General features: G+C 38.8%; 1 protein-coding gene across 1 annotated transcript in view; it reads left to right on the plus strand.

Moving 5' to 3' along the window:
- The window catches only part of NRK (Nik related kinase), a 241434-nt gene that overhangs the window by 105050 nt on the left and 114487 nt on the right, over positions 1 to 21897 (plus strand).

The following is a 21897-nucleotide window of genomic DNA, read 5'->3' on the forward strand; positions in this document are numbered from 1 at the left end:
CTCCACCCCCAACCTCTCATCCCTGCTTAGCTGTCAACCTGCTCTCCATCTATGAGTCTGTCTCTATTTTGCCTGTTAGTTCAGTTTGTTCATTAGATTTCACATATGAGTGAAATCATGTGTATCTGTCTTTCTTTGACTGGTTTATTTCATTTAGCATAATTTTCCCCAGGTCCATCCATACTGTCACAAAGGGTAAAATATTCTTTTTTACTTCCGAGTAGTATTCCATTGCGTACATGTCCCATAGTTGTTTTATCCACTCATTTATTGATGGACAATTGGGCTGCTTCCACAGTGAACATAGGGGTGCTTATGTTCTTTCAAATTAGTGTTTTGGGTTCTTTTTGATATATTCCCAGAGGTGGGATTGCTGTGTCACAAGGCAGATCCATTTCTACTTTTCTGAGGTATCTCTATACTGCTTTCCACAGTGGCTGCACCAGTCTACATTCCCACCAACAGTGCAAGAGTGTTCCTCTTTCTCCATATCCTCATCAGCACTTGATATTTGTTGATTTGCTGATCATACCTATTCTGACAGATGCGAGATGATATCTCATTGTGATTTTAATTTGCATTTCTCTGATGATTAGTGATGTTGATCATCTTTTCATATGTCTACTAGCCAATTGTATGTCCTTTTTGGAGAAGTGTATATACAAGACTTTGCCCATTTTTAAATTGCGTTGTTTGATCATTTTTGGTGTTGAGTTTTTTAAGCTCTTTATAAATTTTGGATATTAGCCCCTTATCAGATGTATTGGCAAATGTGTTCTCCCATTCTGTGGGTTGTCTTTTATATGTTGTTGATGTTTTCCTTTCCTGTGCCAAAACTGTTTAGTTATGTAGTCCTTTTGGTTTATATTTTCTTTTATTTCCATTGCTTGGGGAGATATATCTGATAAAATACTGCTGCTAGCAATGTCCAAGATTTTGCTGCCCATGTTTTCTTCTAGTATTTTTATGTTTTCATGTCTAACATTTAAGTTTTTGATTCATTTTTTTAAATTTTATTCTTTTTAATTTATTTACTTTTTACATACATTTCTCTCTGCCTCCCCCCCCACCTCTTTCCCTTGTCCCCTCCTACCTTCCCTCCCTCAGCTCTTCCCCTTTGGTTTTGTCCATGAGTCATTGCTATATGTTCCTTGACTTTCTCCTTCCCTTCCCTTTCCCTGCCCCACTCTTCTCCCTTGTCTCTGTTGATTTCTTTTCCTTTCAGTGTTGCTGGTCATATTTTCCTTGCATCTTTGCATTGTTGGGTAGGTTCCGCTTATAGGTGAGATCATATGGTATTTGTCTTTCGCTCCCTGCTTATCTTGCTTAGCATGATGCTCTCCAGTTCCATCCATGCTGTCGCAAAGTTTAGTACTTCTTTTTTTCGGCTGCGTAGTATTCCATTGTGTATATGTACCATTATTTTTTGATCCAATCATCTACTGATGGGCATTTAGGTTGCTTATAACACTTGGCTATTGTAAATTGTGCTGCTATGAACATTGGGGTGCATAGGTTCTTTTGTATTGGCGTTTTGGTGTTCTCAGGGTATAGACCCAGCAGGGGAATCGCTGGATCAAAAGGCAGTTCCATTTTCAGGTTTCTGAGGAAATTCCACACTGCTTTCCATAGTGGCTGCACCAGTATGCATTCCCACCAACAGTGTACTAGTGTTCCCTTTTCTCCACAGCCTCACCAGCACATGTTGTTTGTGGATCTGTTTATGATGGCAATTCTGACCGGTGTGAGGTGGTACCTCATGGTGGTTTTGATCTGCATTTCTCTGATAGCTAGTGATGCTGAGCATCCTTGCAAATGCCTCTGGGCCCTCTGTATCTCCACCTTAGAAAAACATCTGCCCAGGTCCTTTGCACATTTTTTGATTGGATCGTTTGTCTTCTCGGAGTAGAGTAGGGTGAGTTTTTTATATATCTTGGAGATCAAACCTCTATCTGATGTATCATTAGCAAATATATTTTCCCAAACAGTTGGCTCCCTTTTCATTTTGCTGATGTTTTCTTTCGCCTTGCAGAAGCTTCTTATTTTGATGAGGTCTCACTTGTTTATTCTTTCCTTTATGTCCCTTGCTTTAGGAGACATATCAGTGAAAAAAATTGCTGCGTGGGATATCTGAGAGTTTCCTGCCAATGTTCTCCTCGAGGACTTTGATAGTGTTGCAACTTCTGTTTAAATCTTTTATCCATCTTGAGTTTATTTTTGTGTATGGTGTCAGCTGATGATCCAATTTCAATTTTTTGATGTAGCCGTCCAGCTCTCCCAACACCATTTGTTGAAAAGGCTGTTATTGCTCCATTGTATGCTTCTGCCCCCTTTGTCGAATATTAGATGTCCATAGAGACCTGGGCTTATTTCTGGGCTTTCTATTCTGTTCCACTGGTCTATGGGTCTGTTCTTGTGCCAGTATCAGATTGTTTTGAGTATGGTGGCTTTGTAGTAGAGTTTGATGTCCGGTATTGTGATCTCTCCTACTTTGTGTTTCTTTCTCAAAATTGCTGCGGCTATTCGGGGTCGTTTATGGTTCCATACAAATTTTTGAAATGTTTGTTCTATTTCTGTGACATACATCATTGGTATCTTAATAGGGATTGCGTTGAATCTATAAATTGCTTTGGGTAGTATGGACATTTTGAGGATATTAATTCTTCCAATCCATGAGCACGGTATATGCTTCCATTTATTTGTGTCTTCCTTAATTTCTTTTTTCAATGCTGTATAGTTTTCTGCATACAGGTCTTTTCTGTCTTTGGTTAAATTTATCCCTAGGTACTTTATCTTTTTTCGTGCTATATCGAATGGTATATTTTTTCTGATTTCTTCTTCTTCTATTGCATTGCTGGTGTACAAAAACGCCTTTGATTTCTGAATGTTGACTTTGTATCCTGCTGTTTTGCCAAATTCACTTATTAGGTTGAGGAGTTTTTTGGTAGAGTCTACAGGGTTCTCTTTGTACACTATCATGTCATCTGCAAACAATGATAGTTTTACTTCCTCCTTTCCTATTTGGATGCCTTTTATCTCTTTCTCTTGTCTGACCACTCTGGCTAGGACTTCCAATACGATGTTGAAAAGAAGCGCTGAGAGCGGACATCCTTGTCATGTTCCCGATCTTAGTGGGAAAGCTTTCAGTTTTTGCCCGTTGAGTATGATATTAGCTGTAGGGTTTTCATATATGGCCTTTATTACGTTGAGGAATGCCCCATTTATTCCCATTTTGCTGAGTGTTTTGATCATAAATGGGTGCTGTACCTTGTCAAATGCTTTTTCTGCATCTATCTAGATGATCATGTGGTTTTTGTCTTTTCTTTGATTTATGTGCTGTATCACATTTACTGATTTGCTTATGGTGAACCATCCCTGCATCCCTGGGATGAATCCCACTTGATAGTGGTGGATAATCTTTTGAATGTATTGCTGGATGCGGTTTGCCAATATTTTGTTGAGGATTTTAGCATCTATGTTCATCAGCGAAATTGGCCTCCAGTTTTCTTTCTTTGTAGGGTCTTTATCTGGTTTTGGGATCAGGGTGATGCTGGCCTCATAGAAGGAGTCTGGGAGTCTTCCCTCCTCTTGGATTTTTTGGAATAGTGTGAGAAGGACAGGGGTTAGCTCTTCCTTAAATGTTTTGTAAAATACTCCTGGGAAACCGTCCGGCCCTGGGATTTTGTGTGCTGCGAGTTTCTTGATTACTGCTTCAATTTCCCCAACTGTTATCGGTCTGTTCAAGCTTTCTGTTTCTTCCTCCTTCAGTGTTGGAAGATTATACTTTTCTAAAAATTTGTCCATTTCATCAAGATTTTCAAATTTCTTGGCATATAATCGTTCATAATAGTATCTGATGATCATTTGTATTTCTGTGGTATCAGTTGTTATTTCTCCTCTTTCATTTCTGATATTATTAATGTGGGTCCTCTCCCTTTTTTTCTTGATGAGTCTGCTTAAAGAGTTGTCAATTTTATTAATCTTTTCAAAGAACCAGCTTTTGGATTGGTTGATCCTCTGAATTGTTCTTTTTGTCTCTATGTCATTCAGTTCTGCTCTAATCTTGAGTATTTCCTTCCTTCTACTTGCTCTGAGATTTATTTGTTGTTTTTTCTCCAGTTCTTCAATTGTAGTGTTAGGTCTTTTATTTGAAATGTTTCTATCTTTTTAAGGTAAGCCTGTATTGCTATGAACTTCCCTCTCTGGACTGCCTTTGCTGTGTGCCATAGGTTTTGGACAGTTGTCTGTTCATTTTCATTTGTTTCCAGAAATTTTTTGATTTCTTCTCTTATCTCATTATTGACCCATTCATTGTTTAATAGTGTACTGTTCAGTCTCCATGAGTTTGCAAGTTTTTGAAGTTTCTCTTTGAGGTTGATTTCGAGTTTCAAGGCCTTGTGGTCTGAGAAAAAGTTTGGTATTATTTCAATTTTCCTGAATTTGCTGAGGCTTGCTTTGTGTCCTATCATGTGGTCTATCTTTGAAAAACTGCCATGAGCATTTGAAGAGAATGTGTATTTTTCTTCTTTGGGATGTAAGGTTCTATGTATGTCAGTTAAGTCTCTTTAATTCAATGTGTCATTCAGCGCCCCAATATGTCTATTAATGTTTTGTTTGGAAGATCTGTCCATTTTTGACAGTGGGGTGTTGAAATCCCCTACTATCAGTGTGTTGCTGTCTATATCTTTTTTGAAGTCATTCAACAATTTCCTTATACACTTGGGGGCTCCTATATTGGAGGCACATAAGTTTACAATGTTGATGTCTTCTTGATAGATTCTTCCTTTAAGTATGATAAAGTGCCCCTCTGGGTCTCTCTTTATGGCCTTTGCTTTGAAATGTACTTTGTCTGATACAAGTACGACAACGCCAGCCTTTTTCTCATGTCCATTTGCTTGGAATATTATTTTCCATCCCTTTACTTTCAATCTGTGTAGGTCTTTTGCTCTGAGGTGGGTCTCTTGTAGGCACCATATGTGTGGGTCATGTTTTCTTATCCATTCAGCTACCCTGTATCTTTTGATTGGGGCATTTAGTCCATTCACATTGAGAGATATTACTGATAGAAACTTACTCATCTTTTCTCTTTGTACTTGTGTTCCTCTCTGTCTCATTCTTATCCTTCATCTGCTTAAACCAGTCCCCTTAGCATATCTTGGAGTGCTGGTTTGGTAGAGATGTATTCTTTTAGCTTTCTTTTGTCTGGGAAACTCCGTATTTCCCCTTCTGTTTTAATGGAGAGCCTAGCTGGGTAGAGCAGCCTTGGCTGTAGGCCCTTGCTTTTCATGGCTTGGAATATTTGTTGCCATTCCCTTCTGGCTTGTAGTATTTCTGTTGAGAAGTCAGCTCCTAGGCGTATCGGGGCCCCCTTGTATGTTACTTTCTCCTTCTCCCTTGCTGCCTTCAGGATTCTCTCTTTGTCTTTGACATTTACCATTTTAAGGATGATGTGTCTTGGAGTGGACCTCCTTGGGTCCCTCTTGAGTGGGGTCCTCTGTGCTTTCTGGAACCATGAGAGCCTTTCTCTCCTCAAATTAGGGAAATTTTCCATAATTACTTTTTCGAGGAGGTTCTCTATCCCTTGCTCCTCTTCTTCTCCTTCTGGTATCCCTATTATATGGATATTATTGCGTTTCAGGTTGTCCTGCATTTCCCTAAATGCCTCTTCATTCTTTTTGAGCCGTTTTTCCATTTCTTGTTCTTTCTGGGAGCTTTTTTCTACCTTGTCCTCCATCTCACTGATGCGATCCTCGGCTTCATCCAGCCTGCTTTGGATTCCTTCTACTGTGTTCTTCAATTCAGAAATGGTATTCTTCATATCCTCTTGTGTCTTCTTGATAGTTTCTATGTCCTTTTCCAGGCTGATATAGTTTGCTGTAAGATCCTGATAGTTTCTCTGCAGTTTCTCATAGTTATCTTTGAGCTGGCTGAGCTCATTGAGCTTCCTTAGAACCATTGTTTTAAATTCCATATCTGATAGTTCCCTTGCCTCTATTTCATTTAGCTCTCTCTGTGGGGAGTCCCCTTTTCCACTCATTTGAGGGGAGCTTCTTTTTCTTCCCATTTTTGTGAGAGTCTGTTAAGTATTTTTGTCCTTTACTTTTCTTTCTGGGATTGTCTCTGATGATGTCAGTTGTTGACCCTATAGGGTCTTGGGTTGTTTGTTTGAGCCTTTCAGGAGTCTAATGCCTGTGTCTGACTCCTGCTTGGAGCAGCTCTGTGACCCTTTCGGTCAGGGCTGGGCTCTTTTTTGGGATCTCTCTGCGCTCTCATGAGGGCTCCTTAAACGCATTCCCAGCCTGGCAGGGTCCCCACCTGCCTGGGCTCGCATGTGCTTGCCCCAGACCAGGGGGCTTATTCGCGACCTCCAGTACTCATCTGGTCTCCCTGATACGCGAGCTTCGTGGCACTGGTCAGTTTAGAGTCTTCTATTGTGTGTTTTCCCCGCTTTTGGCTCTTTGGGTGCGTTGCTTGCCCTTGCCAAATGGGGACTATGGAAATGGGAGGAAATCAGCTCTAGAACTCTCGGGTTAATACTATTTCTGATCTCTCCTCCAGGGACTCTGGGCAGCTCTACTTATTTTCTGAGCCGCTCCGCAATCGCGGCGGGTAGGTCAATTTATGCCTGCCCTTGTCCCTCTGTGCACTCCCTCGCAGGCTGTATGGGTGCCAGTCTGTGTGAGGCCTTGCCAGCAGGTGCAAGCATTCGCCAGCCCGCGTGGGTCACACACACACTCGGCACTCCAAGCCGGTCACTTTGCGCAAGTGTGCGCGCCTGCTCTGGGTGTTTTGGGGGTGTCTATGTTTGCTTTTCAGCTTTTGGCTCTTTGGGGGTGTGGCCTCTTCCCGCGCAATGGAGACTACGGCAAGGAGAAGGAGTTGGGACTCCCCAGTTTCTCCTCCCGTTCTTTCCCCGATGCCTCCGTTTCTAGTCTCCCCTCAGGGGCCTCTGGGCAGTTCTGTGACCCCTTCGGCCAAGGATCTAACCCCTGTGTGGACTGCGTTTCATTCGCAGGCAGTCTGGTTCATGCGCGCCCCGCTTCTGCCTCTTTGGGGTCACGCCTTTCCAGCCCACAATGGAGACTATGGAACGGGGAGGGAGTCGGGACTCCACGGTTCCTCCTCCCATTCTTTCCCCAATGCCTCTGTCTCCAGTCTCTCCTCAAGGTTCTCCCAGCCAGTCTGCACTCAGCCCCATAGCTCACAGGCGTACAAGCTGTGTGCGGAGCGCACAAAAGGCAGGTTAATTGATTCCCTTATGCCTGAGCGAGATGGTAGCTGCAGAGTGTGAAGTACATTATCACCCGGCTCCACTGGCCGCTGTGTCAGTTCTCTTCACAAAGTTTTCCTCACCAGTCTTTTCCCAGGCACCAGCCCACCCTACTGCCGCCTCTACCCAGCGATCAAGGAGGATGGCTGTCGCTGCAATTTTTGCGTTTGCCCTTTTAATGTCTTTTTGCATCCCTAGCCACCTGTCTCTGGCAGAGAGCACCCCTAAGCTTTTTGGGGTTGCGTTTTGTGTGTATTTTCTTGACTTTAGCTGCTGTAGTTTAGGGGTTCCTGTTTATGATTCAGACCCCATTCTTCTCGGGGGGACGTTAACTGGCCGTTTCAATGTCCCTCTGGTGCCAGTGCCCGTGGGCACCCAGCCCACCCTCTCGAGCCTCCACCGCAATTCTCACCCGTTGGGATGTGTGAGAGTAGAATCCACTGTCCGCGGCACCAAGGCTCCTCTCCCACTATCGCTCCACTGCTTTCCAGGTGATTACTCCATTATTTAGTTGCAATTCCAGTTTGGTTTTGGGAGGAGGTCAGCGTGACTCCCTTTCACTCCTCCGCCATCTTTCACCTCTGTCATTTTGAATTTATTCTTGTGTAAGGTGTAAGAAAGTGATCTAGTTTCATTTTTTCTGCACCTATCTGTCCAATTTTCCCAACACCATTTATTGAATAAGCTATTTTTAGCTCTTCATATGTGCTTGCTTCCTCTGTTGAATATTAGTTGATTAAAAAGTATGGATTTATTTCTGGGCTCTGTGTTCTGTTCCATTAATTGTACCATGCTGTTTTGATTACTATAGCCTTATAGTATTGTTTGATATTAGGTAGCATGATTCCTCTAACTTTGATGTTCTTTCTCAAGATCGCTGTTGCTATGCTGGATCTTTTGCGGTTCCATATACAATTTTGAAATATTTGTTCTATTCCTGTGCAATATATAATTGGAATCTTGATAGGAATTGCATTGAATTCTTCCTATCCATGGACATATTATGTGCTTCCACTCATTTGTATCTTCTTCAATTTCTTTCTTTAGTGTCTTATACTTTTCTGAGTATAGGTCTTTTATATCCTTGTTTGGTTTATTCCTAGGTGTTTTATTCTTTGTGAAGCAATTATGAATAGGATTTATGTCCCCATTTCTCTTTCCATTAGTTCATTATTGGCATATAAAATGAGACTGTTTTCTGGATATTAATTTTGCATCCTGCTGATTTGTTGAATTCATTTATTAGTTCTAGTAGTATAGTTTCTTGATTCAGTCTTTGAGGATCTCTATGCACAGTATCATGTCACCTGTGAATAAACACAATTTTACCACTTCCTTTCCAATTTGGACGCCTTTTGTTTCTTTTTTTTCTCTGATTGTTGTGGCTAGGACTTCCAGTACTATGTTGAATAAGAGAGATGAAAGTGGATATCCCTGTCTTGTTTTTGATTTTAAGGGGAACACTTATAGTTTTTGTCCATTGAGTATGATATTGGCAGTGGGTTTGTCATATATGGCTTTTATTATGTTTAAATATGTTCCCTCTAATCCCACTTTGCTGAGAGTTTTTCTCATGAATGGGTGCTGGTTTTTATCAAATGATTTTTATGCATCTATTTATATGGTCATGTCTTTTTGTCCTTCATTTTGTTTACATAGTGAATCACATTTATTGATTTCCAAATGTTGTACCAACCTTGCCTTCCCAGATTAAATCCCACATGAACATGCTGCATGATATTTTTGGTGTATTGCTGTATTAGGTTTGCTAATATTTTGTTGAGGTTTTTAGCATCTATGTTCATCAGGGATATTGGTGTATAATTTTATTTGTTTGTAGTGTTTTTATCTGGTTTTGGAATTAGTCTAATGCTGGCCTCATAAAAGGCCAGAGTTTGGGAGCCTTACCTTCTCTTAAATTTTATGAAATAGTTTGAGAAGGAGCGGTGTTATTTCTTCTCAGAAAGTTGGTTAAAAGTCACCTGTGAAGCCATCCGGTCCAGGACTTTTGATTGTTGAGATTTTTTTAAATAAAGTAAACAGAGAAACAAGAGGATATAACTATAGTAAAAATTTACACACTCAACATAGGAGCACCTAAATATGTGAAGCAAACCTGGATGGACATAAAGGGAGAGATCAACAGAAATACAGCCATAGTTGGGGACTTTAACACCCCATTGACTTCAATGCATAGATCTTCCAGACAGATAGATTAACAAGGAGACAGTGGCCTTAAATGACACAGTAGATGAAATGGATTTAATTGATATCTTTAGAGCATTTCACACCAAAAGCATTAAAATATACATGCTTTTCAAGTGCACATGAAACGTTTTATAGGATAAACTACGTTAGGACACAGAACAAGTCTAAATAAATGTAAGAATATTGAAATCATATCAGAGTCTTCTCTGACCACAATGCTATGAAACTAAGAATTAATTAATCATAAGAACACTGAAAAACATGCAATGTCATGGAGGCTAAATAACATGTTAATAAACAATGAATGGTTCGACAACAAGATGAAGGACAAAATTTAAAAATAGCTTGAACCAAATGAAAATGAGCACACAACAATCCAAAACCTGTGGGACACTGGGAAAGCAATCCTAAGAGGGAAAGTCATAGCATTACAGGTCTCTCTGAATAAAAGAAGAAAACGCTCAAATAAACAATGCAAATTTACACTTAAAGGAACTTAAAAAAGAAAAACAAACAAAGCCCAAAGTGAGTACAGGAAGGAAATAATAAAGATCAGAGCAGAAATAATATAGAGTCTAAAGAAACAATATAAAAGATCAATGAATCCAAGATCTGATACTTGAAAAGATAAATGAGATTGACAGACCTTTAACCAGACTCATCAATAAAAGAAGAGAAAGGACCCAAGTAAATAAAATCATAAATGAAAGAGGAGAAATAACATCTGACACTAAATAAATACAAAGGATTGTAAGAAAATATTACAAACTACTATTTGCCAACAACCTAGACAACCTGGATGAAATGGATAAATTCCTAGAAACACAATTTTCTGAAACTAAATCAGGAAGAATCAGAGCATGTGAATAGACAGATTACACCTTCCTTTAAGTTTTTAACTTTAAACTAGTCCTTTTGTGTTTTATTATCTTTAGAAGGCCACCACTAAAATGTTTTGACTGGCTTTTCCCTCATTATGATTCTAAGAAATGTTGTAATTGAAAATGAGCCAAGTAAGGACTACCCTTTTTTATTACAACAATAGTTTACAGAAAACCAATGGGCCACCCAGCTTAGAAGTCTTCAGATATCTGGCACAGTGCTTAAATACATGAAGAACTGTGGAGATGCTTTTTACCTGAATCTTTTTAACTGCCTTACAAAGAAGCCTCTATGACTCCAATAATTTACTGTCTGTAGAGTAAGATCAGGCAGAGAAAATTATTTTTCAGTAGACATTGGTGATTTAGATGTTGGTGACCTATTGAAGTGTTTGTTCTGTGGGCCAATAGCAGAATCCTTCCTCTTATCAATATCTTTTTTTTTTCCTTTTTCTTTTTCTCCCCTGCAGTCAACTATCTGGTATTCAAATATTTTCAACCTCTTGTGTCTTAATAAATATGTTCTCAAGCACATTAAAATAACCTTTCCCATTAACACAGACACATTCAGAAAACCTTTTTAGTTATATTAGAATGGTAGATAAACAAGGTCATGATTCATCTAGAAAGTAGTAGCCTCTTGCTTTATGTATAATGTATCTAGAGAAACAAAACATATACAAATGAAAGAGTTAGTGCTGATTACTAAATGTTTGTTAGATTAAGAAGCTGCAAAAGGTAAGGTATGAAAAATCTAATTGTTTGAACAATTCTGGTTTTGTCAAACATTTGTGTCAATGAACACCTTTAAATATCTTCCTCAAAACCTCTCTGATATCTTTTCCCTAGGGAAAATATTTTGACTGTAGAATAGGGTGAAATTACAAAGAAAGTTTTGCATTCTTGAACTGCCTCTTCTTTTTTTATTGTTTAATTAATTAATTATTTTTTTCAAGTACATTTGTCTCTGCCTACCCCACACCACTTTCACTTGCCCCCTCCCTCCCTTCTTCCCTCCCTACCTCCCTCCCTCAACTCTTCCCCTTTAGTTTTGTCCATGAGTCCTTGCTATATGTTCCTTGACTTTCCCCTTCCCTTCCTTTTCCCCCACCCCACCACCCTCCTTCCCTCTTGTCTCTGTTGATTTCTTTTCCTTTCAGTGTTGTTGGTCTTATTTTCCTTGCATCTTTGTATTGTTGGTTAGGTTCCACTTATAGGTGAGATCATATGGTATTTGTCTTTCGCCTCCTGGCTTATTTCACTTAGCATAATGCTCTCAAGTTGAACTGCCTCTTCTTGACAGAAACCAAGATTTTCTGGCCACTCTGGTAAACTGGCCCTGAGCCAGGTAATGCTATAGCATCATCCCTCTGGGATATGTGGGAGAGTTTTAAATTACCGACTTGTTCTGATGGGTATAAATTTCTTATGTGTTTCTGAAAAGTTCAACTTCTTGTTAATTGAAAATGGCAAACACACTAATGCTTTTGAAACATATTTGATCTTAGTCTTTGGTTTTGGGGGGATTTACATGTATGTGAGAAACCCACTCTTAAATTTTTCTTATTAGGAACTTTAAATTCTCTGATTATATATTTTATAAAGAAAAATAATTGTCAGCTGGTCAGCCAGTTAGCATCTCTAAGTTATCCTTAATACTTCGAGATAAGAAGTTTTTGACTTTCACACATATCCATCTCTTCCAGTCAGAGGGTTACGGAAATAGCAATAATGTAGAATTCAGAAACAAGTTTAAATATCAAGTCTATGACTAAAAAGTGAAGAACTACTTGAGAAAAAATAATATTACATGCCTAGGCCTCAAATTCATCATAGATAAAATAATATAAGAATACAAGGTCTGTCCAGAAGGTATCTAGTCACGTACTAGGAAAAATAGAGATATATATTGAAGATACAAGAATCATTGTACATAGGACAATGACGCCTCAGTCCCCTTCAAAGTAGGCACCTTGGGACCTCACAGTTCTCCCAATAACCATCTGCTTCTCCATCATATTTTCCTGAATTTCATCAATGATCTGAAATCTTTTCCTTTTCAAAGATGATTTTAGTTTTGGGAAAAGCCAGAAGTCACAGGGTGCCAAATCTTGGGGGCTGAGTCACCTGGGTGATTTGATATTTCACCAAAAACTCTGCACAAGATTTGATGCATGAGCAGGCACACTGTCATGATGAAGCTGCCAATCACCAGTGGCCCATAGCTGCAGCCTTCTGAATCATCCAAATAGTTTCCGTGGAAGAATGTTCAAACTTAAGGCAAAATTTGATGCCAATTTTTTGTTCCACTTACTCGATCTTTTGGAATGCAGCAACCACACAGTACTCATGCACACTCAAGAGCGTCTACCATCCCCACTGACTAGTACAGTGAAGCCATCGTTTTTCGCGCATGCACTTTTCAGTCCACTCACCTTGGCTGCCAGGTTACATCATGTTGTGCAAAATGTTCTCCTAATATTAACAATGGCTGGACTTTTTCCAGACAGACCTCGTATATGGCCTATCTATATACAGGGTTAAAACTTAAGGTAAAATGTAACTACATATCTACCTATGGGCTTTCTAACTCAGATAGAAAAGGAAGCTTCTTAATATCAAACTACCAAAAAATAAAAGGACTCAGTCTGGCCCTTGTTCTACTTTACCTGTACTTTTTGCTCTTATCCTCACACAATCATATCATTCTTATTTATTGCAGTCTTTATGAATATATATTCCTCTTAGCAGAACCCCGGTGCCTTACTAGGAACTTAGAGTGCCCATGCCATTAGAGAATTGCTACTTCTTGTGATTTATTTCTATATGGTGGCAGATACTGTTTCCATTTCAAAGGAAAGCCACAGAAGAAGGGAAGCGAAAAGTTTAAGGGTCCTACATGAAAAGAGGGAAAGCCAGAGGAACAACTTTTAGCTTCATAGAAAAAAAAGTAAAGGGAATTAAAACGGAACTTACTAGGGATGGGATGAGACTGGAACCTGAAGTTCCATATGATTCTCATATTCCCAACTAGATTTCTTTACTCATTCATGCCTCTTTCATACAATTAATGCAAAGAGAAAAATGCCATTAGGGCTTCCAACTCTAGAAATCAGGCTCAATCCCATTCCTGCAAAGACAAATAGGTGTCTAGATTTGTTCCCTTGTAGTTGAATGTTTATTGGTAAATCTACTAGAAAATCCTAGGGTAATTAATGCTAAAGAATGTTCTGCAGCTGCCAGACATTTCTGCAAGATTTCAGACTTTTTTTTTTTTAGCAAAATATGTTATGAACACTTGAGAACACTTAAAAACCAAGTTCTTTCCTTATATTTATTCATAACTATTTTAAAAGGCCCAACCACAATTTTACTAAATATAAAAATTGCCCATCTTAGAGAATAATTTAAGAAGGAAGAAAAATAACTAAACATATCCAGTCCCCTGTTCATTTCAGCAAAAAAGATAAAATGTTACTTTCCTTTTCTAATTCACTGCAGCAACAGAATTAATAGTATCCTTTTTCACCGGATTTAGGAACAGGAGCTTAACTGAATCTTTAAATTTAAGTCTTCTTTATTTTACATAATATTAATATATTTTACTTAGTAAAATAAGAGTATTCCTGAAGACACTATACTAATTGAATTTTTATAGAAACAGTAACAAAGCATTTAAACCACAATAATATGAGAGGTAGAGTTAATAGTTTCAAAGGCCCCGGTGGTGATCCGTTTGTCAAGTGCAGGATCGCTTCTTGAATTATTTCATATCAGCCTCAACTTTTAATAAAATCTTTACTGTATTTTTCCATTACCCTTTAGTTCCCTATACCCCCTTCCCCCAGTAATCACCGCACTGTTGTCCATGTCCTCATTGAGTCCTTTTATTTTGGGTTCAGTCCCTCCATTCCCTAACCTATCCCCCTGTTAACTGTCATCCTGCTCTCTATCTATGCATCTATCCACATTTTCCTTGTTAGTTCAGTTTGTTCATTAGGTCCCACATATGAGAGAAATAATATGGTATTTATCTTTCTCTGATTGGCTTATTTCACTTAGCATAATGTTCTCCAGGCCCATTCACACTGCCACAAAAAGTATTTTTTTTTCTTTTTTACTGTCGAGTGGTATTCCATTGTGTAAATGGCCCATAATTGTTTTATCTACTCATCTATTGTTGTACACTTGGGCTGCTTCCATATCTTGGAGATTATAAATAATGTTGCAAAGAACATAGAGGTCCTTATGTTCTTCCAAATTAGTGTTTTGGGTTCCTTTGGATATCGTCCCAGAAGTGGGATCCCTGGGTCAGAAGGCAGATTCATTTTTAATTTTTTGAAGTATCTCCATCCTCCTTTCCACAGTGGCTGCACCATTCTGCATTGCCACCAATGTATATCTATTGTATTTGTATATCTATTTCCTTTGCCAAATTAGGAAAGTTTCCTTTCATTAGTTTTTCAAATAAGTTTTCAATCTCTTGCTCTTCCTCTTCTGGCACCCCTATGATTAGGATGTTGGCATGTTTGGAGATGTTATAGAGTCTTCTTACACTAACCTTGATTTTTTTTTTTTAATTCTTATTTCTTCCTTCTGTTCTGGTTGAATGTTTATATCTTCCTTATGTTCCAAATCATTGGTTTTAATCTCAGCCTCTTTCTCTTAGATTTTGTTTCCTTGTAGATTTTTCTTTATTTCACTTAGTGTATCCTTCATTTCTTCCTTTATGTTGTTGCCATACTCAATGAGTTCTTTGACCATCCTGATCCCCATTGCTTTGAACTATGCAGCTGATAGGTTGGCATCCTATGTTTTGTTTAATTCCTTCTCTGGGGTTTTGTTCTGTTCTTTCATTTGGACCATATTTTTTAAAAGATTTTATTTATTTACTTTTGGAGAGATGGGAAGGGAGGATAAAAGAGAGGGAGAAAAACATTAATGTGTAGTTGACTTTTGCGCACCCAATACTGGGGTCCTGGCCAGAAACCTAAGCTTGTGCTCTGACTGGGAATGGAACCTGTGACCCTGTGGTTCACAGGCCAGCACTCAATCCATTGGGCAACAGCAGCCAGGGCTCATCTGTGCCATATTTCTTTGTCTCCTGTATGTGGCAGCCTCCATGTGTTTTTTTTTTTCACTTTATCTTAGACATTTCAGTATTTCTAAAAGATAAGCATTATTTAAAAATAACCACAACACAATTATCACACCTAAAAATACATAATTATTTGATATCTAACCTTCATGTCTTCAACTATCTTAAGCACCCAAATAAAGTTCAAACATTGAAATGGGTTGATATGAGATGAAATCTCTTTTACTCCATATGTTTTTTTATGTGTATTAGATAGAGCTGTGTAGATTCCCTTAGTAGCATGGCCTGTTGTTAAAAAGGCACCTATAAATTGTGTTTTGCAGAGCCTTAGGTGTTCGCCAGGGTTGGGTAACCCACCTCACTGCTTTCTGGCTCTGTGTGCAGGAAGGGCTCTGAGGGAGGACTGTGCCACAGTCTGGCTTCTGGGGGATTGCCTGGCACTTGCCACATTTCAAGTCACTTCACCCACACCCCATAGGCAATTGGCACCCTTTCATCTGTTACCCTGGTGTTGAATCTCAGAGTGGATGGTTTTGCATATGTTTTAAAGCCATGTGGACACTTTGTGCGGAGTTTCCTGAAAATACAGCAGTTTCTTTCTTTTTTTTTCTTTTTTTTTATTTTTTAATTAATTTATTTACTTCTTAAATACATTTGTCTCTGCCTTCCCCCCCCTCTTTCCCTTGCCCCCTCCCACCTTCCCTCCCTCAGCTCTTCCCCTTTGGTTTTGTCCATGAGTCCTTGCTATATGTTCCTTGACTTTCACCTTCCCTTCCCTTTCCCTGCCCCCCCCCTTCCCTCTTGTCTCTGTTGATTTCTTTTCCTTTCAGTGTTGCTGGTCATATTTGCCTTGCTTCTTTGCATTGTTGGTTAGGTTCCGCTTATAGGTGAGATCATATGGTATTTGTCTGTCGCCCCCTGGCGTATTTCGCTTAGCATGATGCTCTCCAGTTCCATCCATGCTGTTGCGAAGTTTAGTACTTCTTTTTTTCTTTCTGCTGCGTAGTATTCCATTGTGTATATGTACCATAATTTTTTGATCCAATCATCTACTGATGGGCATTTAGGTTGCTTCCAACACTTGGCTATTGTAAATTGTGCTGCTAAGAACATTGGGGTCTCTCCTCAAGGCTCTCCCAGACAGTCTGCACTCAGCCCCGCAGGTCACAAGCTGTGTGTGGAGTGCACAAAAGGCAGGTTAATTGATTCCCTTATGCCTGAGCGAGATGGTAGCTGCAGAGTGGGAAGTGCGTTATCACCCGGGCTCCACCGGCCGCAGAGTCAGTTCTCTTCACAAAGTTTTCCTCACCAGTTTTTTCCCAGGCACCAGCCCACCCTGCTGCCGCCTGTACCCAGCGATCAAGGAGGGTGGCTGCCGCTGCAACTTTTGCGTTTGCCCTTTAAATGTCTTTTTGCATCCTCAGCCACTTGTCTGGCAGAGAGTGCCCCTAAGCTTTTTGGGGTTGTGTTTTGTCTGTATTTTCTCGGCTTTAGCGGCTGTAGTTTAGGGGTTCCTGTTTATGATTCAGACCCCGTTCTTCCCGGGGGGACGCTAACTGGCCGTTTCAATGTCCCTCTGGTGCCAGTGCCCGTGCGCACCCAGCCCACCCTCTCGAGCCTCCACCGCAATTCTCACCCGTTAGGATGTGTGAGAGTGGAATCCGCTGTCCGCGGCACCAAGGCTCCTCTCCCACTATCGCTCCACTGCTTTCCAGGTGATTACTCCATTATTTAGTTGCAATTCCAGTTTGGTTTTGGGAGGAGGTCAGCGTGACTCCCTTTCACTCCTCTGCCATCTTTTTCTCAAGATCGAAAATACAGCAGTTTCTTCCATCACTGCAACCCTCACAGGACTTTACAGCCAGAAGTTATGGGGATTTATCTTCTGGGTGCTAGAAGTTTGGGTTATGCAGTTTGGCCTGGACTGAGATTGCTCCCTCCCAATTTTTTATCTACCACATGTGAATGTGGGACCACCCATGCTCATTTTGTCCCTGTCCCACCTCTCTGCACTCATTACTCCTCTCTGCCCACCTCCAGGTCTCCTCCCCTCCTACTCATGAGGATGAATGTGGCTTCGTTACATCCTTATTTGTCAGACTTCCATGCAGTTCAATTTTCTGACAGTTCTGGGTGCTAATTGTTTTGAGATTTAGTTCTATTTTCCTGTGGTTGTGTGAGGAGGTGAAGCATGTCTAGTTACATTTCCACCTTGACTGGAAGTTATATCATGCAGTTTTTACCTTTCATTTTGTTTATGTGGTTAATGACATTTATTGATTTGTGAATGTTGTACCAACGTTGCATTCCCAGAATAAATCCCACTTGTTCACGGTGTATGGTCTTTTTGATGCATTGCTATATTTGGTTTGCTAATATTTTCTTTTTTTTATTTCTTTCTTTATTTTTAAATACATTTGTCTCTGCTTACCCCCCACCACTTTCCCTTGCCCCCTCCCTCCTTCCCTCCCTCAGCTCTTCCCCTTTGGTTTTGTCCATGAGTTCTCGCTATATGTTCCTTGACTTTCCCCCTCCCTTCCCTTTCCCTGCCCGCCCCTGCCCCCTTCCCTCTTGTCTCTGTTGATTTCTTTTCCTTTCAGTGTTGCTGGTCATATTTTCCTTGCATCTTTGTATTGTTGGTTAGGTTCCGCTTATAGGTGAGATCATATGGTATTTGTCTTTCGCCCCCTGGCTTATTTTGCTTAGCATAATGCTCTCCAGTTCCATCCATGCTGTCGCAAAGTTTAGTAGTTCTTTTTTCCTTTCTGCTGCATACTATTCCATTGTGTATATGTACCATAATTTTTTGACCCAATCATCTACAAAGCCACTATACTCAAAACAATTTGGTACTGGCACAAGAACAGACCCATAGACAAGTGGAACAGAATAGAAAGCCAAGAAATAAGCCCAGGTCTCTTTGGGCATCTAATATTTGACAAAGGGGGCAGAAGCATAAAATGGAGCCATAATAGCCTCTTCAATAAATGGTGTTGGGAGAGCTGGACGGCTACATACAAAAAATTGAAATTGGATCATCAGCTGACACGATACACAAAAATAAAATCAAGATGGATAAAAGACTTAAATATAAGTCACAACACCATCAAAGTCTTATAGGAGAACATTGGCAGGAAACTCTCAGATATCCTACGCAGCAATTTTTTCACTGATATGTCTCCTAAAGCAAGGGACATAAAGGAAAGAATAAACAAGTGGGACCTCATCAAAATAAGAAGCTTCTGCATGGCAAAAGAAAACATCAGCTAATATTTTCTTGAGGATTTTTGTGTCTATGTTCATCAGGAATATTGGTATTTAATGTTCTTTCTTTGTAGTGCCTTTTTCTAGTTTTGGAATTAGGATAACACCAGCCTTGTAAAATGAGTTTGGGAGCCTTCAATACTCTTGTGTTTTATGAAACAGTTTGAGAAGGAGAGGTTTTAGTTCTTCTCAGAATGTGTGGTAAATTTCCCCTGTGAAGCCATCTGGTTCAGGGCTTTTATTTGTTATTAGTGTTTTTGATAACTGCTCAATTTCACTTAGTGTATTCTGTCTATTCAGGTTCTCTGATTCTTCCTGATTTAGTTTTAGAAGATTGTATGTATCTAGGAATTTATCCATATTGTCCAGGTTGTACAGTGTATTGGCATCTAGTTCATAATATTTTCTTATAATCCTTTGTATTTCTTTAGTATCAGTTGTTATTTCTCCTCTTTCATTTCTGATTGTATTTATTTGGGTCCTTTCTCTTCTTTTCTTGATGAGTCTGGTTAAAGGTTTGTCAATCTTGTTTATCTTTTCAAAGCACCAGATCTTGGATTCATTGATTTTTTTTATTGTTTTTAGACCCCATTTTGTTTATTCCTACTCTGATCTTAGTATTTCCTTCCTTGTACTCACATTGCACTTTGTTTATTGTTCTTTTTAAAGTTCCTTTAAGTATGAAGTTAGGTTGTTTACTTGAGCTCTTTCTTGTGTTTTTTTTTTGTTTTGTTTTGTTTTTGAGATAGGCCTATAATGCTATGAATTTACCTTTTTGGATTGCTTTCCTAGTATCCCATAGGTTTTGGATTGTTGCAAGTTCACTTTTATTTATTTCAAGGTATCTTTTGATTTCTTCCTTGTTCTCTTTGTTGACTCATTCATTGTTTAATAACATGTTATTTAGCTTCCATGTATTTGTATGTATTTCAGTGTTCTTGTGGTTGATTTTTAGTTCCATAACATTGTGGTCAGAGAAGATGCTTATATGATTTCAATATTCTTAAATTTATTGAGACTTGTGATAATATGTGGTCTTACAAAACTGTTCCATGTACACTTGGAAAGTATGTATATTCTGCTCCATTGGGATGCTCTGAAGATAGCAATAAAATCCGTTTGATCTGGTGTATCATTTAAGACATCTGTCTCCTTGTTGATTTTCTGCCTGGAAGATATATTCATCAAAGTCAATGGGGAGTTAAAATTCCTGACTATGATTGTATTTCTGTCAGTCTCTCCCTTTACGTTCATGAAGATTTGCTTTACCTATTTAGGTTCTCCTATATTTGGTGCATGAATGTCTACTAGGGTGATATCCTCTTGTGGAATTCTTCCTTTTATCATTATGTAGTGGCCTTCTTTGTCTCTTACTATAGCTTTGGTTTTAAAGTCTATTTTGTCAGATACAACTACTTCTACCCAAGACTTTTTTTTTTGCCATTTGCATGAAATATCTTTTTCCATCCCTTTACTTTTAGGCTATGTGTATCTTTCAATCTGAGATTGGTCTCTTTGAGGCAGCATATATATGGGTCTTGTTTTCTTATTCAATCAACTACACTATGTATTTAGTTTGGAGCATTTATGCCATTTACATTTAAGATGATTATTGATAAATACATAGGTAGTGCCATTTTATTGTTAGACTGTTTTCCCGGTTTTTTTTTTTTCTTTCTATTTTTCTTCTTTTTCATAAAGCAAGCCCTTTCACATTTGCTGCAGTACTGGTTTGGTGTGAACAAACTCCTTCAGCTTTTTCTTGTCTCAGAATCTCTTTATTTCTTCTTCAATTGAACAACTGATCAGTTTAATGATTATTAGTGTAACAACTAAGGTGGAAAACTCAAAGAAGAAGCCAAAATGAGAAGACAAAGAAACATACCCAAAATGAAAGAACAGAGAATTCTCCAGAAGGACTAGATGAAATGGAGGCAAGAAATTTATCATATAGCGAGTTTAGAGTAATGATTATAGGAATACACAAAAGTATGGAAAAAAGACATACACCCATAAAAAATCACCAGTCAGAAATAAAGAATGACATATCTGAAATACATAATACACTGGAAGGAATAAAGAGTAGGTTAGATGAAGCAGAGGACTGCATAAGTGATTTAGAAGACAAGGTAGAAAAAGATACCTAAGCAGAACAGCAAAAATAAAAAAAAATAATTTAAAAAATGAGAACTTAAGAAACATTTTGGACAACATGAATTGTAACAACATCTACATCATGGGAATACCAGGAAGAAAAGGGAGTAAGCAAGAAATTGAATACCTTTTTGAAGAAATAATGACCAAAATTTCCCTAATCCGGGGAAGGAAAAAGCCACAGAAGACCAGGAAACTCAGAGAGTCCCAAACAAGTTGGATCTAAAGAGAACTAAAACAAGACACATCATAATTAAAATGACAAGGCTTAAAGACAAGGAGAGAATCCTAAAAGCCACAGGAGAAATGCAGGTAGTTACAAACAAGAGAGCACCAATTACACTGGTACCTGATTACCTGGTACTGGTATCTGATTACTAAAAAGAAATGTTTTGGGCTAGAAAGGAGTCCTGTTAAATATTCAAGATGATGAAAAGGGAGGACCTAAAACTCTCAACTTCATTATGCCCTATTTTCTATTCATCAATAGTTATGTCATTCATATTTGTTAATATTATTTTCCTGTATATAAGTTCCTCTAAGTTAAGACTATGGTACGTAAATGTGTAAACCAATTATATGCTCATTTAAAATTCACAACAAGTTAAGTACCTTTTTAAGTTAATATTTTAAGACATCTTCCTCGAGCACATTAAACATATATACACAAAAACTGTAATGATTTCAAATTATTAAGAAGTAAAGAGTTTTGTTTTGTTCTTGTTTTTTTTTAATTTATTTAAATTTATTTTTTCAAATACATTTGCCTCTGCCTACTCCCCACCATTTTCCCTTGCCGCCTCCCTCCTTACCTCCCTCAGCTCTTCCCCTACGGTTTTGTTCATGAGTCTTTGCTATACGTTCTTTGACTTTCCACTTCCCTTGCATTTCCCCACCCCCCCTCCTTCCATCTTGTCTCTGTTGATTTCTGTTCCTTTCAATGTTGCTGGTCTTATTTTCCTTGTATCTTTGTATTGTTTGTTACGTTCCGCTTATAGGTGAGATCATATGGTATTTGTCTT

Source organism: Pteronotus mesoamericanus, unplaced genomic scaffold (assembly GCF_021234165.1).
Source record: "Pteronotus mesoamericanus isolate MK-2021 breed Mesoamerican mustached bat unplaced genomic scaffold, CSHL_Meso_final contig_37, whole genome shotgun sequence".
In the NCBI taxonomy this organism is placed as follows: Eukaryota; Metazoa; Chordata; class Mammalia; order Chiroptera; family Mormoopidae; genus Pteronotus; species Pteronotus mesoamericanus.